This window comes from Protopterus annectens, chromosome 4.part0 (genome assembly GCF_019279795.1).
Source record: "Protopterus annectens isolate FY-2018-M chromosome 4.part0, PAN1.0, whole genome shotgun sequence".
NCBI classification, from domain to species: domain Eukaryota; kingdom Metazoa; phylum Chordata; order Ceratodontiformes; family Protopteridae; genus Protopterus; species Protopterus annectens.
In genome coordinates this window covers 127,537,129-127,556,762 of record NC_056733.1, presented here as the reverse complement: position 1 = coordinate 127,556,762, position 19,634 = coordinate 127,537,129, and the positions used below count along the sequence as shown (strand labels likewise).

The following is a 19,634-nucleotide window of genomic DNA, read 5'->3' as shown; positions in this document are numbered from 1 at the left end:
GTATCCCCCAACTCCTTGATTGGATCCCTCTGTAATCGTGTGAAGTGTGTCAAGTAGTTCAGCGATCGCATGGAAAAAGTCGCTGAACTGAAAATGCGCTTCCCATATCTGTCCATGGTCCTAGAGTCTCTGTTAGGGGGATGGACAGATGAGGAAGATTCGGACATCTCCTTTTTAGTGGCTGCGGCCACCACCATAGCACCCACTGGAATTCCCTTAGTAAGGTATGACTTGTCCTGAGGGGCAGTTATGTATTTGTTAGGTTTCCTGGGAACTGGCTCCACTGTGTCAGGTGCCTCCCACGCCCTTCGAGCAATTAACTCCAATAACTCGTTGAAGGGCGGAGTGACCCAGGAGGAGGAAGGGCGAGCACCAAATGCCTTCAGCAGAACCAACTCATCCTCAGAAGGGGGTAGGGCCTGCCAATCACCTCTCTGCTTCAGGATCTCCAGGATGTCAGCAAAGGAGACATCCTCTGAGGGTGATTTTGGGGACCCTTCTGACTCATCTAAGTCAGTATCCGATGTTAAAGATTCTTGTGGAGAATCTAAGTGCCTCCTCTTGCACAACTTTTTCCTCGGAACGTCATCGGGAGGGGCTTCCGATGAGGCCTCCGAGGAAGAAGGGGCTCCCTCTGGGAGTGGCTGAGACACTGGTGCTCTACGCTTATGGGTAGTCGTGGGTGCAGAAGTAGACAACGGACCTTTATGGGAGAGAGAAGTTTCTTCCGTTGACGTGGTTGTCTGAGAAGACAATACCTTCCTCATGAGGTCAAAGGCCCCCGGACCCCGAGTCGAGGAGTCCGATTCCGAAGAACGCGGAAGTGTCTCCGACGCGGGGGCCAAGGGCATCGAGGACGGAGCCGAAGTGATCCGTGCCGAGGCACCGAGGGGGAGAGTCGGCACCGAAAGATCGGTTCGACTCTCGGTCCCGGAACCAAGGAGAGATTGTCGGTTCCACGAGTCCGCTAACGGTTCCGACGGAGTCGAGGTCAACGGTGCCGACCGAGGAAGGGACGGTTCCAGCACCAAGGGCTCCACTATCATCAGATCAACATCTCCCGGCTCTGAAAGCTGTGTAGGCCTCGGAGGAGGACCAGATGGAGATAAGGGAAGGCCTTCGAGTCTCGACACCAATTGGGAGGAGACTGAAATGAGCTTGGACAGGGCCGTGTTCTCCATTAACTTCTGCACCACACGATCTACGTCGGTGTCGGAGAGGGGCCTGGAAGAACGGGTCAAAGGAACAGAGGACGGTACGGACCTCAATATAGCAGGAGGTGGAAGCTCCGACACCGGTTCCAAGACTCGAGGCTCGGTCACAGTAAGAAGCTCGACACTCGGCCCCGAAGCCTGTGGAACCGGTGAACGAACTTTAAGCGAAGAACTCGGAGCCGATGACGTGGGCTCCGATGTCTTCGACCCCTTCGAGGACTTAGAAGCCTGGTCCGACTTGTCAAGTGCCTCTTGGAAGGCAGGCTTCAAAAGACCCCTATCCATAAGCTTCCTGCGTCTATCTGTCATGACCCTTCCACTAAAAGAATGACAGATAGAACAGTCTTCTTGTAGATGGAGAGGGCCAAGACAGTAGACACAGGAGCTATGGTTGTCAGTGATAGACATCTTTTGCCCACGCTGACACCTCTTGAATCCAGACTTGGCTTTTTCAGACATATCCTGTAGAGTCAAACTGTACAAGTACCAAATAACACTTTTGTCAAGAAAGTTAGATACAAGTCCACAAACACAGCAATAATAATTGCAAGTATCAATCCTAAATCTAGTAACTAGGAGGGGTAGGCCATAAGGAAACTAAACTATATATATATAAATTATATATATTAGTGTAGCCAACAAGAATGATCCAGACACACACACATACACTAAAGTTAAGTTCCCAAAAAAATCAGAAGATTTCACAAGAAAATATAACAAGAAATTAGCTTATCTTCCCAAAAGTTGGTCAGAGCTCTCAAATTCGATGCGATCGGTTGCAGCGGAAAACTAGATCTGAGGTAGAGGCAGAGGGAATTGTGGGAGGTAGGTTGGTCTCGAGCTTCTCCTAGATGCAGAGCTTTGCTAAGCGGCCGACTTGGAGCCGAGGATCGGCTCCGACACCCATTATAAGAACAAATGGCGAGATTGAACACTCTCACATCTAGTAGTTATGACTGCTGAACAGTATTACAAAATTAGAAGTTATGTACATACCATAACGTTCCATGTTAGTTGTCTTCTCTCGCCTTCTTTCTTGCTGGATGGATTCGGAGCCGATCCTCGGCTCCGACTCGGCACTTGCTAAGCTCGAGAACTCATTTTACCAGCTCGAGGCAACCCTATATCCCATGATGCAAGGCGTGACTACCTCAGATCTCGTTTGGTAGCTAGAAGAAAACCCTGCCAAAAACACTTCTTCCCAAGGAAGAAGATTACTAAATGTAGGAGAAACTAGGCCAATAGCCACTAACAATAATGAGTCTTCCTACTCGGAACTCTTGGAAAGAGTGACAATACCCCCAAAAAAAGGGTACAACCTCAAGATCAGTCCAGGCCAGGGGGAAGGAGGGAGGGACGCAAGAAAGAAGGCGAGAGAAGACAACTAACATGGAACGTTATGGTATGTACATAACTTCTAAATGTTAAGTTGTCAACTCGCCTTCATTCTTGCTGGATGGGACCGCGTCCCTAGCACCTCTATCCTGGGTGGCTCAATGGAACAGACTCTTGAGAACTGTGGAACCAAACCTAGCCCTGTCCCTGGAGGCCAAGTCCAATTTGTAATGAGAGACAAAGGTGTGAGGAGTGGCCCAAGTGGCTGCTGCACAAATGGTGTCAATAGGTAGCCTATCCTGAAAGGCTGTGGATGTGGACAGGCTCCTGGTAGAATGTGCTTTTGGTTTTGAGGACAGTTGCTTGCCTCTAAGAAGATAAACATAAGAAATGATAGAAGACAGCCATCTAGATAAGGTCACTTTAGAGACTGGGAGACCTTTTCTGTTCTCTGCATAGGAAAGAAATAGCTGATCAGATTTTCTGAATTGTTTAGTTCTGTCCAAATAATATCTGAGTTGACGATGGACATCCAAGCAATGAAGTTTTTGTTCAGCTTTGTCCGAATAATTAGGGGAAAAAAACTGGCAAATCAATAGATTGATTAATATTCGTCTGGGAAGCAACTTTGGGCAAAAAAGATGGATTAGTTCTTAGAGATACCCTATCTTTGTGAAAAACCAAGTATGGGGAACGGACAGAAAGGGCCTGAAGTTCAGAAACCCTTCTAGCTGAAGTAACAGCAACCAAAAAAATTGTTTTCCAGGAAAGAAACTTTACCGAGCATGTAGCAGCCGGTTCGAAGGGGGGTAGAATCAAGGATGCCAGCATTAAATTCAAATCCCATTGCGGAGGAGGATCTCTGATTGGAGGCTTCAGGAGAAAGATACCCCTCAGAAAGGCTTTGCAAAGCTTGTGGGACATTATGTTTTGATCCGCTAAACCAACATGAAAATTAGAGATAGCTGCCAATTGGACTTTAACTGTAGAAGAAGACGACCCCGATTTAAAAATCTCTGCTAAGAAGTCCAAAACTGAATGCACTGGAGCAGTAAAGGGATCTATGTGTTTAGACTTTGCCCAGAAAGAAAAACGTTTCCACGTACTAGCATACATCTTTCTGGTGGAGGACTTTAGAGAAGCTACTATGATATTTCTAACGGGGTTAGAGATCATAGGAAGCCTGGCTAAGGAAGGAAGTGGAGCAACCAAGCAGTGAGGTTGAGAGAATGAATGGCCCGGTGCGGTTGACCCGACTGGTGGGTCAGAAGATCTGGAACTGGGTCCAGATGCAAAGGCTGCGCCAGGAGATGACGATGCAGGGACGGAAACCAAATTTGTCGAGGCCAGTAAGGGACAATGAGGATCAACTTGGCTCTCAATACGGTAGCTTTCTGAATAACTTGTGGTATCAGTGGAAATGGAGGAAAGGCATACAGAAGTCCCCGAGGCCAATCCTGGGTCAGAGAGTCTCTCGGGGAATGGCCTGGTAGAGGAAAGAGGGTGAAGAAGTCCGGGCATTTGCTGTTTTGGGGTGTAGCAAAAAGGTTGCAGGAAGGGAAGCCCCACTTCTGAAAAATCTCGTCCACTACCGATTGTTTGAGAGACCACTCGTGAGGCATGAGAATAGCTCTGCTCAGTCTGTCCGCTAAGAGGTTGGATCTCCCGGGGATATGCATTGCTATCAGAAACCGATGAGAGGAGACTGCCCATTGCCAAAGTCTGAGAGCTTCTCGACACAGTGGATAGGACCTGGTCCCGCCCTGCTTGTTGATATACCAGACTACAGACATGTTGTCTGTCTGAACTGCAATAGTCCCTAAGGGAAGAAAGTCGCTGAGGGCTTGCAACGTTAAAAGCACTGCTCTCATCTCTAGGACATTTATGTGCAGATGGTATTCTATGGGTTGCCAAGTCCCATGGACCATCCTGCCCTGATAATGCCCCCCCTCACCTGATCAGAGAGGCATCCGAAGTGACTGTGGCAACCGGAACTGGGGGAACAGACAGTCGGCCCTGATGGAGCAGAGGAGAAGACATCCACCAGGTTAGATGACTCTTGCATGATTGCGTGACGAAAATCTCATGACTCATGGGGAGCTGCTGGAATGACCACTGAGCGAACAACATCCACTGCAGAAGCCGCATGTGGAAGCGGGCTAATGGTAGTAGTACAATGGCCACAGCCATAAGACCCAGAACCTTCAGGGCAAATTTGGCTCTGATCTTCTTGCTGAGTAATATGATCCGAACATACTTCTGGACGTCCAGAATTCTTTGTTTTGTGAGTCTGGCTGACATGCTGACAGAATTTAATTCTGCGCCTATAAAGGTAATAGATTGGCAAGGCAACAAGAGAAGATTTTTCGAAGTTTATTGAAATGCCCAATTGTTTGCAGGTTTGCAGAGTGTAGTCTCTGGCCTCGAGAAGTTGATGCCTGGTGGTGGCGGAGAGGAGCCAGTCGTCTAGATACGGAAACACCTGGAATTCTTGACATCTCAGATGAGCCGTAACCACTGCCATACATTTGGTAAACACTCTGGGGGCTGTAGTGAGGCCAAAGGGCAGGGCTCTGAATTGAAAATGACTGGATCCCAGCCGAAAGCGGAGAAACCTTCTGGAGTGCCTGTGAATCTTTATATGATAGTACGCATCCTGAAGGTCTATTGAGCACATCCAGTTGTCCTTGCCCAAAAAGGGTAGAATGGACTGAAGTGTGACCATCCGGAACCTGGCCTTCTTGACAAACTTGTTTAGTTTGCTGAGGTCTAAAATTGGTCTCCAATCTCCCGTCCTTTTGGGGACCAAAAAGAATCTTGAGTAGATGCCGGATCCTACTTGGTATGCTGGCACTAGTTGGACGGCTCTTTTTGCTAGGAGCTTTGATACCTCCTGCTTTGCCAATTCCCTTAGACCGGGTGAGACGTCTGGAAGGGATTGCTGAGGAACGGGAAACCTCTCGAAAGGGATATTGTAGCCCTCGGATATGATCGACTGTACCCATTTGTCTTGAGAGAGGGAACGCCAGGCTATTGGGTACAGCGACAATCTTCCCCCGACTGCCTCCAAGGGTGGGCAGTCGGGCAACACCTCAGGGATGCTGGAAGGGTTTATCAGGGAGAGGCTTCCTGCTACCCTGATTCTGCGGACCCCCTCTGCCCCTAGGGTGGAGCCTATTATTATTACCCCCTCTGCCTCTGGGGGTAAACTGACCATGCGTGTCCAGCATGACTCCTTGAGATTTACGGAACCACATTTTCCCTCCCTTCTGACCCTTTGGATAGGGTCTTGAAGGGGTGGAGAAATGGACTCCTACGGCAGAAAGGGTCTTGTCGTCTTGTTCACACCTGGTCAATGTATCCTTCACCTGAGGCCCGAACAAAGCCGAACCGTCAAAGGGGGTGTTGGTGAAGGACACCTTAAAAGGGTCTGCGAAATTACAAAGCCACATCCAGGCTTGACGCCTAAGTGCCACTCCTGTGCCTGCAGCCCTACTCGCTCCATCGGCTGCATAAGAAATGAGCCGCATGGAGGAGTTAGTCAAAGAATTGAGGATTCCTAGCTGTGAGGCAATCTTTTCTTGAGCCCCAGCTGCCGAAGGATCCTGAACCACTTCACCTAGTTCCTTGAGAATGTCTCTCTGAAGTCTGGTAAAGTGACAAAGGTAGTTCAGCGAACGCATAGCAAAGGTCGCTGAAGAAAACATCCGCTTACCGTACCTATCCATGGTCCTAGAGTCCTTGTTAGGAGGATGGACAGGCACAGAAGGATCAGCAAGTTCCTTCTTGGTGGCCGCCGCCACCACCATAGCATCAACAGGGACGCCCTTAGAAAGAAACTGTTTGTCTTTAATGGGTATTTGTGTATCGGAGCCAGACGGAGCCGACACTACAACCTCCAAAGTGGAAAGATCGGCTCCAGCTGGAGCCGATCTCGACTCCGAAGGAGTCGGAGCCACAGCCGAAGGCTTGAGAACTACAGCCTGGGCTTTAGATGGCTTAGAGGGTTTAACCGACCTAGCCTTGGTCGGAGAACCCTCTGGCTTTAACATGCCACGAAGAATAAGCTTATTTCTTCGTTCCTGCAGGACTCTCTGGCTAAAGGAGTGACAGATAGCACAAGAGTCCTGCAGGTGTAAAGGCCCCAGGCAGTACACACAAGAAGTGTGACCGTCTGTCAGAGACATTTTCTGACAGCACGAGTCACACTTCTTGAAGCCTGAGACCTTCACTTCTTTAGACATAATTATGTCCAAAAATACACAGACACACAACAATCACACAGTTAACCCACAAAAAACACACCAACACTAACCTGACAGGAATTAACTGAGAGGGAGGCTTAAGGCCTGAAGAAAGGAAATAAATCCTGACGTAAAAGAGAAGGAATATAGGGTAGGAGATTAACTATATGCATATATATATATATATAACCCAATAGATGACAAATAGAAAAAAAAGGGAGAAAAGCCCTGACTAATCTTATACAAATTCAAGCTTTACCTGAGCTGGTAAAAAGGAGACCTCTTTGCGAAGCGGCAAATGAGATCTGAGGTAGTCACGCCTTGCATCATGGGATATAGGGTTGCCTCGAGCTGGTAAAATGAGTTCTCGAGCTTAGCAAGTGCCGAGTCCCGAACCCATCCAGCAAGAATGAAGGCGAGTTGACAACTTAACATTGTGTATGGATAATTTAAGTAATATTGAGGTATATAGGGTAGCAAAATGGAAAGAATATGAATCGGCATTAACAGCCTATAACGAACTAATAGAGAGAGGCTATAGGTTGGGATATTTTATAAAGAAAGATGCACAGAGGAAATTTTCTACAGATGGATGCTCCATGGCTAAATTTTATTACCTTCCTAAGTTACATAAAAATAGGATTAATCCACAGGTCGCCCTATAGTATCTGCATGTAATTACTTCCTTCACAATATTGGTAATGTCCTACATGAACAGTTACTGACAAAAGTAGAGAAGTTGTCTTCTTATATTAAAGATACTTTTGATTTTCTAAGTTGTTGTGTCTTTCGGCTTTTCCCGGTTAGGGGTCGCCACAGCGGAACTCCGTTCCGCTAATGATTGGTAGTTGATTTTTACGTGCCGAATTACCAGCCCTGATGCACAACCTTCAACGAAGGTACGCCCATTCACGCATGTCTCCATGCAGAAGACGCTCTAGCTGAGAATCGAACCAGACAGCGTCTTACTGTGTGGTGACAACGCTACCGCAGCACCACCACCACGGTTTTCTAACTAAGGTGAATAAAATCCAGTGGAATGGAAGTAAATATTGGATAGTGATAGATGTTAAAAATCTATATACAAATATTTCAGATGAATTGGGTATCGAAGCCTTAAAGTTTTTCTTGGGAGATACCCCTTTAACTCACTACATAATGGATTTGGTACATTTTTGTCTCAAAAATATTTTATTTGAGTTTAATGGTACTTTGTACCAACAAGTTAAGGGAACAGCGATGGGGGCAGTATTTGCCACAATGTATGCAAATCTGTTCATGGGCCATTTTGAGGCACAATTTCTATACAGAATGGAGTTTTTCAGAAGTTATGTAGTGGAGTATTTTAGATATATAGATGATTTAATTTTTCTATGTGAAAGTGGTAGATCCAAGGTAGGTGAGTTTATACATGATTTGGACCAAAATTATTTTGGGATTAAATTTGACGGGGCACAATGTGGGGAAAGAGTGACATTTTAGATGTTAATTTGGAGGTAGAAGGAAGTAAGATAGTTACATCTGTTCATCACAAGTTTGAGGGAGTAAACATTTTTTTATATGGCTCCAGTTGTCATCCTCCCCATTTAACAGCTGCTCTTCCTTATAATGAGTTGGTACGCATTTCAAGATTGACCAGCGATAATGGTAAAATGGAGGAAGAAATAATAAGAATATGTCAGAAATTTAAAAATAGAGGCTATAGTACCAAATGTGTAGAACAAGTCAGAAAAAGACTTATGTCAGGTAATCAAGACAAGATAGTACCGAATATAAGGGTAGATCGGATAGAAATAAAAATAATATTTTTTTGTGACCACATATGGTGTTTACACTTAACAACTGGTTAAGGTCATTATGACCCATTGGAATTTTTTAACACAGGATCCCTTTTTGGGTGAATTATTGCCTCAAAGACCCATGGTGTCATACAGGCAGGGGAAGAGTATTAAGGATATGTTAATACATGCTCAATTTAAATTTCCCGTGGAAAAGTTGAATAGATCTATTAGAAATTTTGCTCTTAGGGCATGAGGTCATTGTAGTATATGTAATTATGCAGTATCTACTTTTAATAAAATAAATGGGCAGAAATATGATGTGTGACAGTTGTAGCTGTATGACAGAGGGGAATTATTTATGTGCTTAAATATAAATGTAACTTTTTTTATGTAGGAGAAACAAAACAAAGTTTTCGTGTTAGACTTTTAGAGCATTTAAGAAATATAAAAAATGAAAAAAAGTAGAAAGCCCATTAGGGTTACATTTTAAAACGTACCATAATAGTGATGAGAGTAAGTTGAAAGGAAGTGTTTTAGAAAAAGTTTATTGTGAAAGAGATGCATGTTTAAAAAGTAAATTACAACATAAAGAAGCACTTTTTATTTTGAAATTCAATACTTTGCACCCTTATGGGTTAAATAGAGAGCTTAATTGGAAATAGCTCTTGTAAAATGTTTTTCTAATTATTTAATTGGTTTTGTTTTAATATATATATATATATATATATATATATATATATATATATATATATATATATATATATGAGGTTGTGAGTAGATGTAATTGTACTCTGTGTAAGGAATTGGCCAAAGTGCTAGAGACAGAGAAAGAGTTTTTTTGTCTACAGTCATTTCAGCAATAAATTCTGCTTTTGGATTTACTGGCTGAGTCATTTTTCTGCATTATATTTTCACCTGTGGTTTCTTGCTATCGCGTTTTATAGCCAGCGATCCATCTTTTCAAACTCCGAGGATTTTTAGGAATGACCTGGGAGATAATACTCAAAAGACTTTGGAGCGATATATTTCGCAGGTCGGAGAGTGTTCATCTGATAAGGCTATAAACCCTGCACCTACATCTAAACCTAGAGAGTTGGTAAATATCGGCGATAAAATGCTATCGGAAGGATGTCAAAAACAGACTATAAATTCTTTTTCTGCTGTAGGGCAGAAACATTCTACTGTGTTAACAGCGGAGTTACAAGGTACTGTTAGTAAATTAGAAAATTTGTTATTCAGAGAAAATTACACCAACTATAATATTATTAGTTTACAAAGATATTTGGAGTTAGATATTACTCCAAAGGGACTTAGCGTGTATAAGAATCCATCTACACCCTTTGATGAAACAGATGTAGAAGATGCTAAATTTGCTAAACGATGGACTGTGGCTGCTCATCGCTGTACTACTGAGTGGGTGGCAATTTTGATTGAAAGAGATTTATTAAAACAAAAGCAGATTAAAACTGAAATTTCAATGTTATGTTCTACTCTTTGCAACTCACTTACTGTTTCCAATTTCGAGACAGTGTTGGGAGATATTAATGAAAAAGTATTAGCCAAGACTGAGACTTTGATTGATAGAAAAATTCGAAAGTTGCAGAGAGACCTCCGAGAATATGTGAATGAGACTGCCTTCAAACCAACAACCAATAGAAATCGACGTAATACTGAAGGCAGATCTTTTGGTAAAACAAGCTGAAAGAAGGAAACATGGAGCCTCCTTTGCTTCAGCGGAGGCAACCGAAGTCTCAGGTGAGTGGTCAGATGGTAATTCGGACATTCCTTCACTCCATCCGGCCCAGAAGACTGACTTTATGCAGGAACATTTTCATAATAGACCCAATACAAGTGGAGGAGGTTGGAAAAGGGGACAAATAGATACGATGTGGGGGAGACTGCAGCAAAACCAACGGGGAAAGAGAACACGATGGTACTAATTTTTTAGAGACTGCTAATATTATAAATTCTGTGGATATCCATTATGTGTTTAATTTAACTGGGTATAATTTTACTGATATTCAACTTGCCGTACTTAATTGTGGTGTCAAGTTTATTCCGACAATTATATCTAAGCTGCATTCTTTTAAAATTGATATATTTAAACTTGTCAGAAAATTGCATTTATTATGTTTTTTTTTCTAAAAATGATAAAAATGCAAATATGATTAGTTCTATTGAATAGAATGTTTCTTTGAATAAATCTGCATCTATGGAATTTTTTTCATGTGATTCTTGTTTTTAATTAAATGAAGATGAAAATGCTTAGTGTTTATTACCAACTAAGAATGTCAGGAGTAAGAGCAATTTTATACCTCCTTTTACAAACGAGATAGTACAACAATTTTCTAATATGGTAAATTATTCCATACAAGGAATTTTAAGGAAAGGGATAATATAAAGTATAATTTGACAAAAAATGAGTGGGAGGCATTAAAAGGAATGAGAAAGAGAAATGACATTGTTTTTAAACCCTCAGATAAGGGTAATAAACTAGTGGTTATGACTGCTGAACAGTATTACAAAATGTGTATGGATAATTTGGGTCTATATTATAATACCGAAAATTATTTTAAGCGAACGCGAAAACACCGACACGTATTGCGCGAACCGCGATTATGTCGAATGTACTAAACCGCGAAATTCAAAAAGTCGAAGTGTCATGGTTGTCCCGTCTGCGGTACAGCTCCGTAAGGTAAGTGTGCGATAGTTATGGACCTTAGGGTTAGGGTGCAGGTTAAGGTAAGTGCATGGATAGTAATGTATGTAAGGTTTAGTGTATGGTTAGACGTAGAGTTTTGGTGCTTTACTTTAGGGTTAGAACTAGGGTTTTGGTTAGTGTATGTATGTGGTTTATTTATTTTGTTTGGATAGGCAGTATGTAGTGGGCGGTGGAGTTGGCCGACTACGGGGATTCGACTTTTTGTATTTCGCGGTTTAGTACGGCATATTAATGGCTCGCACAATACGTTTCGGTGTTTTCGTGTTCGCTTAAAGGGATTTTCGCTATTATAATATAGACCTGATAATTTAAGTAATAGTGAGGTATACAGGGTAATAGAATGGAAAGAATATGAATAGGCATTGACAGCCTATAACAAACTAATACAGAGAGGCTATAGGTTGGGATATTTTATAAAGAAAGAAGCAGAGAGGAAATTTTCTACAGATGGATGCTCCATGGCTAAATTTTATTGCCTTCCTAAGTTACATAAAAATAGGATTAATCCCCCAGGTCACCCTATAGTGTCTGCATGTAATTACTTCCTTCACAATATTGGTAGTGCCCTACATGAACAGTTACTGACAAAAGTAGAGAAGTTGTCTTCTTATATTAAAGATACTTTTGATTTTCTAAGTAAGGTGAATAAAATCCAGTGGAATGGAAGTAAATATCGGATAGTGATAGATGTTAAAAATCTATATACTCATATTTCACATGAACTGGGTATCAAAGCCTTAAAGTTTTTCTTGGGAGATACCCCTTTAACTCACTACATAATGGATTTGGTATATTTTTGTCACAAAAATAATTTTTTTGAGTTTAATGGTACTTTGTACCAACAAGTTAAGGGAACAGCGATGGGGGCAGTATTTGCTCCAATGTATGCAAATCTGTTCATGGGCTATTTTGAGGCACAATTTCTATATAGAATGGAGTTTTTCAGAGGTTATGTAGTGAAGTATTTTAGATATATAGATGATTTAATTTTTCTATGTGAAGGTGGTAGATCTGAGGTAGGTGAGTTTATACATGATTTGGACCAAAATAATTTTGGGATTAAATTTGATGGGGCACAATGTGGGGAAAAAGTGACATTTTTAGATGTTAATTTGGAGGTAGAAGGAAGTAAGGTAGTTACATCTGTTCATCACAAGTTTGAGGGAGTAAACATTTTTTTTTATATGGCTCCAGTTCTCATCCTCCACATTTAGTAGCTGCTCTTCCTTATAACGAGTTGCTATGCATTTCAAGATTGACCAGCGATAATGTTAAAATGGAGGAAGAAATAATAAGAATATGTGAGAAATTTAAAAATAGAAGCTACAGTGCCAAATGTGTAGAACAAGCCAGAAATAGACTTATGTCAGGCAATCAAGATAGTTGCAGAATATAAGGGTAGATCGGACAGAAATAAAAATAATGTTTTAGTGGATAAAATATTTTTTGTGACCACATATGGTGTTTACACTGAACAATTGGTTAAGATCATCATGACCCACTGGAATTTTATAACACAGGATTCCTTTTTGGGTGAACTGTTGCCTCAAAGACCGATGGTGTCATACATGAGGGGGAAGATTATTAAGGATATGTTAATACATGCTCAGTTTAAATTTCCTGTGGAAAAGTTGAATAGATCTATTAGAAATTTTGGTCTTAGGGCATGTGGTCATTGTAGTATATGTAATTATACAGTATCTACTTTTAATAAAATAAATGGACAGAAATATGATGTGTGTGACAGTTATAGCTGTATGACAGAGGGAATTATTTATGTGCTTAAATGTGAATGTAACTTATTTTACGTAGGAGAAACTAAACAAAGTTTTTCTGTTAGATTTTTAGAACATTTAAGAAATATAAAAAATGAAAAAGTGGAAAGCCCATTAGAGTTACATTTTAAAATGTACCATAATAGTGATGGGAGTAAGTTGAAAGGAAGTGTTTTAGAAAAAGTTTATTTTGAAAGAGATGCATGTTTAAAAAGTAAATTACAACATAAAGAAGCACTTTTTATTTTGAAATTCAATACTTTCTACCCTTATGGGTTAAATAGAGAGCTTAATTGGAAAATACTTTTGTAAAGTGTTTTTCTAATTGTTTAATTGGTTTTGTTTTAATATATATCATTATATATATCTTAATATATATAATATATAACAGATCTATCTATATCATCTGTTTATACATACCCCCTGGTAACAATATAGCAACTATGGAAAATATTCTCTCCTGGCTATCCCAAAACCTACCTCAAGAAACTATCATCCTAGGTAATACAAATATAGACTGGACCTCCCTCTGCAGTAACCTCCCTTCTAACCACATAAACCTATATGGGTATTCCCAAACTATCACCTCCCCTACCAGAATAAATAGATCCAATAAAAAATCTAGCCTATTAGACTGGATTCTTATTAACCGCCCTCCCCATACTTATGACTCAGGAACTCTCCCAGATGACTTAAGTGACCACTCCCTTACCTACATCATCAAACATAAAACTAACTGTCCCTCTCCAACATCCACAATAAGCATCAGATCCAAAAAGAACTTTAACTCGGAACTATTCCAGATGGAACTAAAAGCATGTAACTGGTTACCACTGCTTAATTTATCCTTAGACGATGCCGTTACTTACTTTAACTCCAACTTTCTTACCATCCTGGACCGCCATGCCCCAACCAGACAAATTAGAACAAAAAACAAACATGCGCCATGGCTGTCTAAAGAAACCAAACAAAAATCAAAGATAGAAACAAACATTGGGGAATTTGGAAAAGACTCAAAGTCCTATCCACCAACAAACCTTCAGACAACTAAGAAATCAAACTAAAAGAGCTGTAATATCAGATAAAAGAATTACTACCTACTTTCCCAACAAGCAAATCAAACCAAACCACAGAGGTTCTGGTCCAGCATCAACCAACTACTCCACCCAGGGCAAACTACCACTCCTAGCCCTCAAAATACTGAACACAAAACTTCAATAAATATAGCTAATGAATTTAACACATTCTTCACTAACACTATACAAACACTAGCTAGCCAGCTCTCACCTGATAATTTCACTTTACCTACTAATAAAACAAACTCTTCTCCTTCCATCCAACTTCAACCCATCCCTACATCATATGTACTTACCCTCCTTCAGAAATTGAAACCATGCTCTCCCTCAGCAGACCAACTACCTGCAGAATTTCTGCAACTAGCTGCTAAATCCATTGCCTACCCTATATCAATCCTAATCAACAGAACCATTACTGAAAGCTATATCCCCTCCATTTGGAAAATCTCCCATATTATCCCCCTCCACAAAGGTGGCCAATCTACTGAACTTTCCAACTTTCGACCAATTGCCCTCCTTTCACCTATAGCTAAGATTATGGAAAAATGCATCCATAAACAACTACTTCAACATTTAACACAAAATAACCTTCTAGCTAACTGCCAGCATGGTTTTAGACCTTCACATAGTACCTCCACTGCCCTTCTCTCCTTTACAGATATTATCAACAAACACCGTAGTCTAAACAAACTCTCTTCTGCCCTATTCAATGACCTATCTAAAGCTTTTGACATGCTGAATCACCAAATTCTCATCCCATAATAAAATCCCTATCACTTGACACATCCTCCATTAAGTGGTTCCAGTCCTACCTTGACAAAAAACAGCAGGCCGTACTATGGCACAAGTCTCTCTCTCTACCCACCTACCAGTCAACCTAGGTGTCCCCCAAGGTTCCATCCTTGGACCTCTACTTTTTTCCATTTTCATCAATGACCTCCACCTGGCTATCCCTCAAGCCTCTTGTATACAATATGCAGATGATTCCACACTTATATGCTCAGCCTCATCCTCTTCAGACCTCCTACACCTTACCCAACAAGTCTTCAACACAGTTGAGAAATGGTTCACTCATAGATGCCTTCTCTTAAACCCCAAAAAGACTAAACTCCTTCTTTTCTCTCCCACTAGTAAATTCCCCACATTGGATTTCTCAGTCACTTCCACCAACAATACTATTATATCCCCAGAACCTACCACTAAACTGCTAGGAGTCACCATCGACAATAAACTAAACTTTGATATACATATAAACAGTACTATTAAATCTGTTAATAGAAAATTAGGCTCCCTGTATCGGATTAAATCTTTTCTCCTACCCTCTGCTCGTACAACAATAGCACACACACATCTAATATCTCCTCTTCTATATGCTTCACCCATCTTTACTAAACTTTCTAAAAACAATCTCAGCAAACTGGAAATGTCCTATAATAACATTGCCAGATTTGCCACAGGAAACCCTTTTAGAACCCATCATTGCCTCAATTTAAAACAGCTAGGCTGGCTTGAACTACAGAACCTAATTAAATTCCATCAACTAACTATAGCTCACAAAACCCTTTACACACCATCCAAAACACCTGCTCTATCCACACTAATCACTCCCTATAAAAACCTAGATTCCCTAAGGTCCTCACATAAACTCTTAGCACATACTACCAAAATAAACAACAAGGCCAGTGACTCTCTTTTTTCTAATACTGTAGGGAAAGCCTGGAATCTTCTACCAAATGATATTTCTACACTTCCCTCTCTCTCCAGTTTCAAAAACAATCTGAAAGTATATCTCAAATCTCACTGGCTATGTCATTGCTCCAAACCTGACTAGCTCTATAGTTACTCTATACTCTGATCCTCCCCCTCCTTCAAATAAAAAAAAAAAAAAAAATGCATCCTATACAGATTATTTACCTAGAATTGTTATTTTATCCTGTAATTTAGTACTGTTTATGCTTATTTTTTGTATTTTTTCTTTTGCATATTTGTGTTATTCATAGATAGAAATAAGTTAATTAGCTGTATGTACCTAGGAGCTTTTCTCCCCGGGCCTCTACTGAAAATGGACATGTATCCAGTTAGACTAGCCCGGTAAACAAATGTAAAATAAATAAAATAAATAAATAAATATATATATATATATATATATATATATATATATATATATATATATATATATATATCTATATAAGGTTGTGAATGGATGTAATTGTACTCTGTTAAAGGCATTGGCCGAGGCGCTAGGGAGAGAGAAAGAGTTTACTTGTCTGCAGTCATTTCAGCAATAAATTCTGCTTTTAGACTTACTGGCTGAGTCGTTTTTCTGCATTGTATTTTCATCTGTGGTTTCTGTGCAATATTTTCGTCTGATGAAGCTAACAGTGAAAGTGCTTACCTGTTCTTGTGCACTGAGTTTGTTTTAGGAAATGTGCTTGAAGTTTACTTTTATGGTCCTTCTACATGTTTGCTTCATTGTATACACTGTTGGATAATTTTAAATGTGATAATAGTTCAGGGACCTTAAGGCAAAGGTCACTGAAACATAGACCCGCTTCCCAAATTTGTCCATCACCTGAAACTCTTTGTTGAGGGGATGAAGAGAGGAAATTTCTTCCGTGAGTTCTTTCTTAGTGCCTGCCACCACAGGCACACCCTTTGACCAAAACTGTTTATCCTCTGGAGCTATCATAATTTTATCAGGCTTCCTGGGAATTGGGTCAATGGTGTCTGGATCCTTCTATGCCCACCGTGAGACCAAGTTAATGAGCTCATTAACAGGCAGGATCACCCAGGAGGTAGACAGACTGGTACCGAATGCCTCCAGGAGTACAAATTCTTCTGATGAAGGATTGCTGGTCTTCCAGCCACCTCTCTACTTCAGGATTTCTAGGATGCCTCTGAATGAGATATCTTCAGGAGGTGACCGTGGGGACCCTTTATCTTCATCAAAATCTGTATCTTCAGGTTACAGATTTGGGAGAATCTAAAAGTTTACTCTTACATATTTACTTCTTTTCTTATGGACCTTCTCAGTGGGGTATCCTGGGGAGGTGTCAGAAGAAGTGGGGATACCCTGAATGGAAACCTGAGGTTTCGGTACTGGCTGTCCCTGTGGGGAGGATAGCTGAGACTCGAGACACAGAGACAGGACAGATGTACACAGAGTATCTGAGGGGGTAGGCACCATCTAAGTCAAGGATGCAGACAGGGCTCCCTCCATGACCACAAAGGCAGATGGCCCTGGGGATTAAGATCCCTGAACAGAGACAGGATGTCTCTGATCCACAATCCCACCATGCCCTGAGGATAGTCGACCCAATGCTGAAGTCAGGACTGAAATGACCATTGCCGAGGCTCTGAGGTGTAGAGATGGCTCCAAAAACCTTGGAATCGAATGAAGCACTTCGGACCTGACAAGGTAGAATCAGCTCTGAGAGTTCTCCTGATCTGACTGAACCAAAGAGGTCAGAGCAAGCCCTGGATCTGAAGATAAAGGTATCCTTAGATCCGAAGCAGATGGGCCTGAGCGACTTGGATCCAAGGGCTCCAAGACTATGAAGAGAGTCAGAGGTGAAAGTGATAAAGGCAGAGTAGTGGATACACGCATTTCCTGACCCAATGGGGTAGGAACTGGAAGGGTAACTGGCTGGTTCTGCTTCGAGGGTCCTTCTTACTAACCTCTCCACATCCTCTTCTGTAAGGCTTCTGGAAAAGTGAGTGGATAATCCTGAAGATTTAGGTCGCTCCAAAAAAGGAGATGGGACCCTGGATGGAACTGTGTTCACTGAGGGTGAGTATCGGATCCTGGAAAAATTACCAGACATGTAATTCTTTTTGTGGGTTCCGAAGGGGTCTGATCTGATCTATCTTTAAATTTAGCAATTTTCAGATATGAAGAGACAGTCGAATCCAAAGACTGTTTCTTAATATGCTTCTGATCTGAAGAAGCTGTCAGATCCAACTGATCTTTTCTTTCTGAGAAATCCAAGGGAACTGGAAAAGATCTCTTAAGCAACTTCTCTAAGGCCTTAGTACAGGCTGTTGAGATGCTCAGAGATGTTTAAGACATTTTATTGGCTTTTGAGTAGCTCCAGATAGTGCCTCACTGAAGGAGGATGGAAGTAAAAATTTTAAAATAAGCTTGTTTTTGCATTCAACCAGGGTCATTGAGTTGAACCCATGACAGATAGAACAGCTTTCTTGAAGGTGGAGAGGCTGAAGACAATACACCCAAAGTGTATGCGAATCAGAACGAGGGATTTTCTGACCACATTTACTACATTTTTTAAAGCCCGATGGGCTTTTTTCCTTTTCTGGCACCCTGAAAAAACAAACTGATGTTAGGAACACAGCACCAAGGTCAAGCACAAGATCAACAACACAAAAAAAAATTTAACTATTAAGAGTAATCAACAGCAGTAAGTTACTAAAAAAATATAATATACATATACACATACACACACAGATATATATATATATATATATATATATATATATATATATATATTTTTTTTTTTTTTAAAGAAAGGGAGGGGGAAAAACTACCTATAAAGGCAGTTTAGAGCTACAACAAATCATAGAAAACAGAAAGAGGGTAAGAGGGAGAAAGAAATTACTAACAATAGTAATTTATAGAGTACGCTACTACATGAGAGAAAAGAATTGGAAAAAATCAAAAGTAAATAATTATTAAACAGGAAAACCTCTAGCTAAACCTTAAAGCTCAAGAGTCTACAACCACATCTTTCACTGTTAGGTGTCAAACAAGATCTGAGGTAATTGGATTTGGTGCATTCTGGGTAAGGGAGAAATTCAAGAGTTATAAGTTCCCACGAGCTTTTGCAACGGCCGAGTCAAATCCGACTTATCGGATCCGAAACCATCAGATGAGGACAAAATGAAAATTGACATCAGATTTAAAAGTTATGTACTTAATATAACTAGGTATCTGTATTGTCCATTTTCATTCTTCCTCACTGATGGGTATCGGATCCGACTCGGTTGCTTTTCCAAGACTTTAGGATTCGAGTCTCGAGCTCCTTTCTCTTCCCATAATACACTGTACCTTCCCCAACTCCCCAGATCGAGTTTGCTGCCCTATAACTCAAAAGATTATAGCAACAGAGAAAGAAGAGATCTGAGGCTCAAACCTAGAACCAAGGGGTTCCAAATTTCCTCCAAGTACTTCTCAAAGGCACCAGGCCAAGGATGGTTGGGAGGGACATGAGGAAGAATGAGAAATGCCTAGTTATGGTAAGTACATAACTTTTAAATCTGTTGTTGTCCTTTTCATTCTTCCTCACAGATGGGTTAAAGTCTCCAGCTATGTAACTCCTGGGAGGCCCTCAACGAAGGATATGCCAGAGCACGGTTGAGCCAAAGGATGCCCTGCTCCTAGAAACAGTGGCCAATTTATAATGTGAGACAAAGCTGTAAGTCTTAGGCCAAGTGGCTGCAGCACAAATCTCATCAATTGAGGCTCTAAAA

At 41.1% G+C, this 19,634-nt stretch overlaps 1 protein-coding gene across 1 annotated transcript in view; it reads right to left on the bottom strand.

The window, feature by feature from the left end:
- Window positions 1–19,634, bottom strand: part of LOC122800226 (dynein axonemal heavy chain 17-like) — a 17,083,451-nt gene that overhangs the window by 12,429,424 nt on the left and 4,634,393 nt on the right. The window lies entirely within an intron of this gene.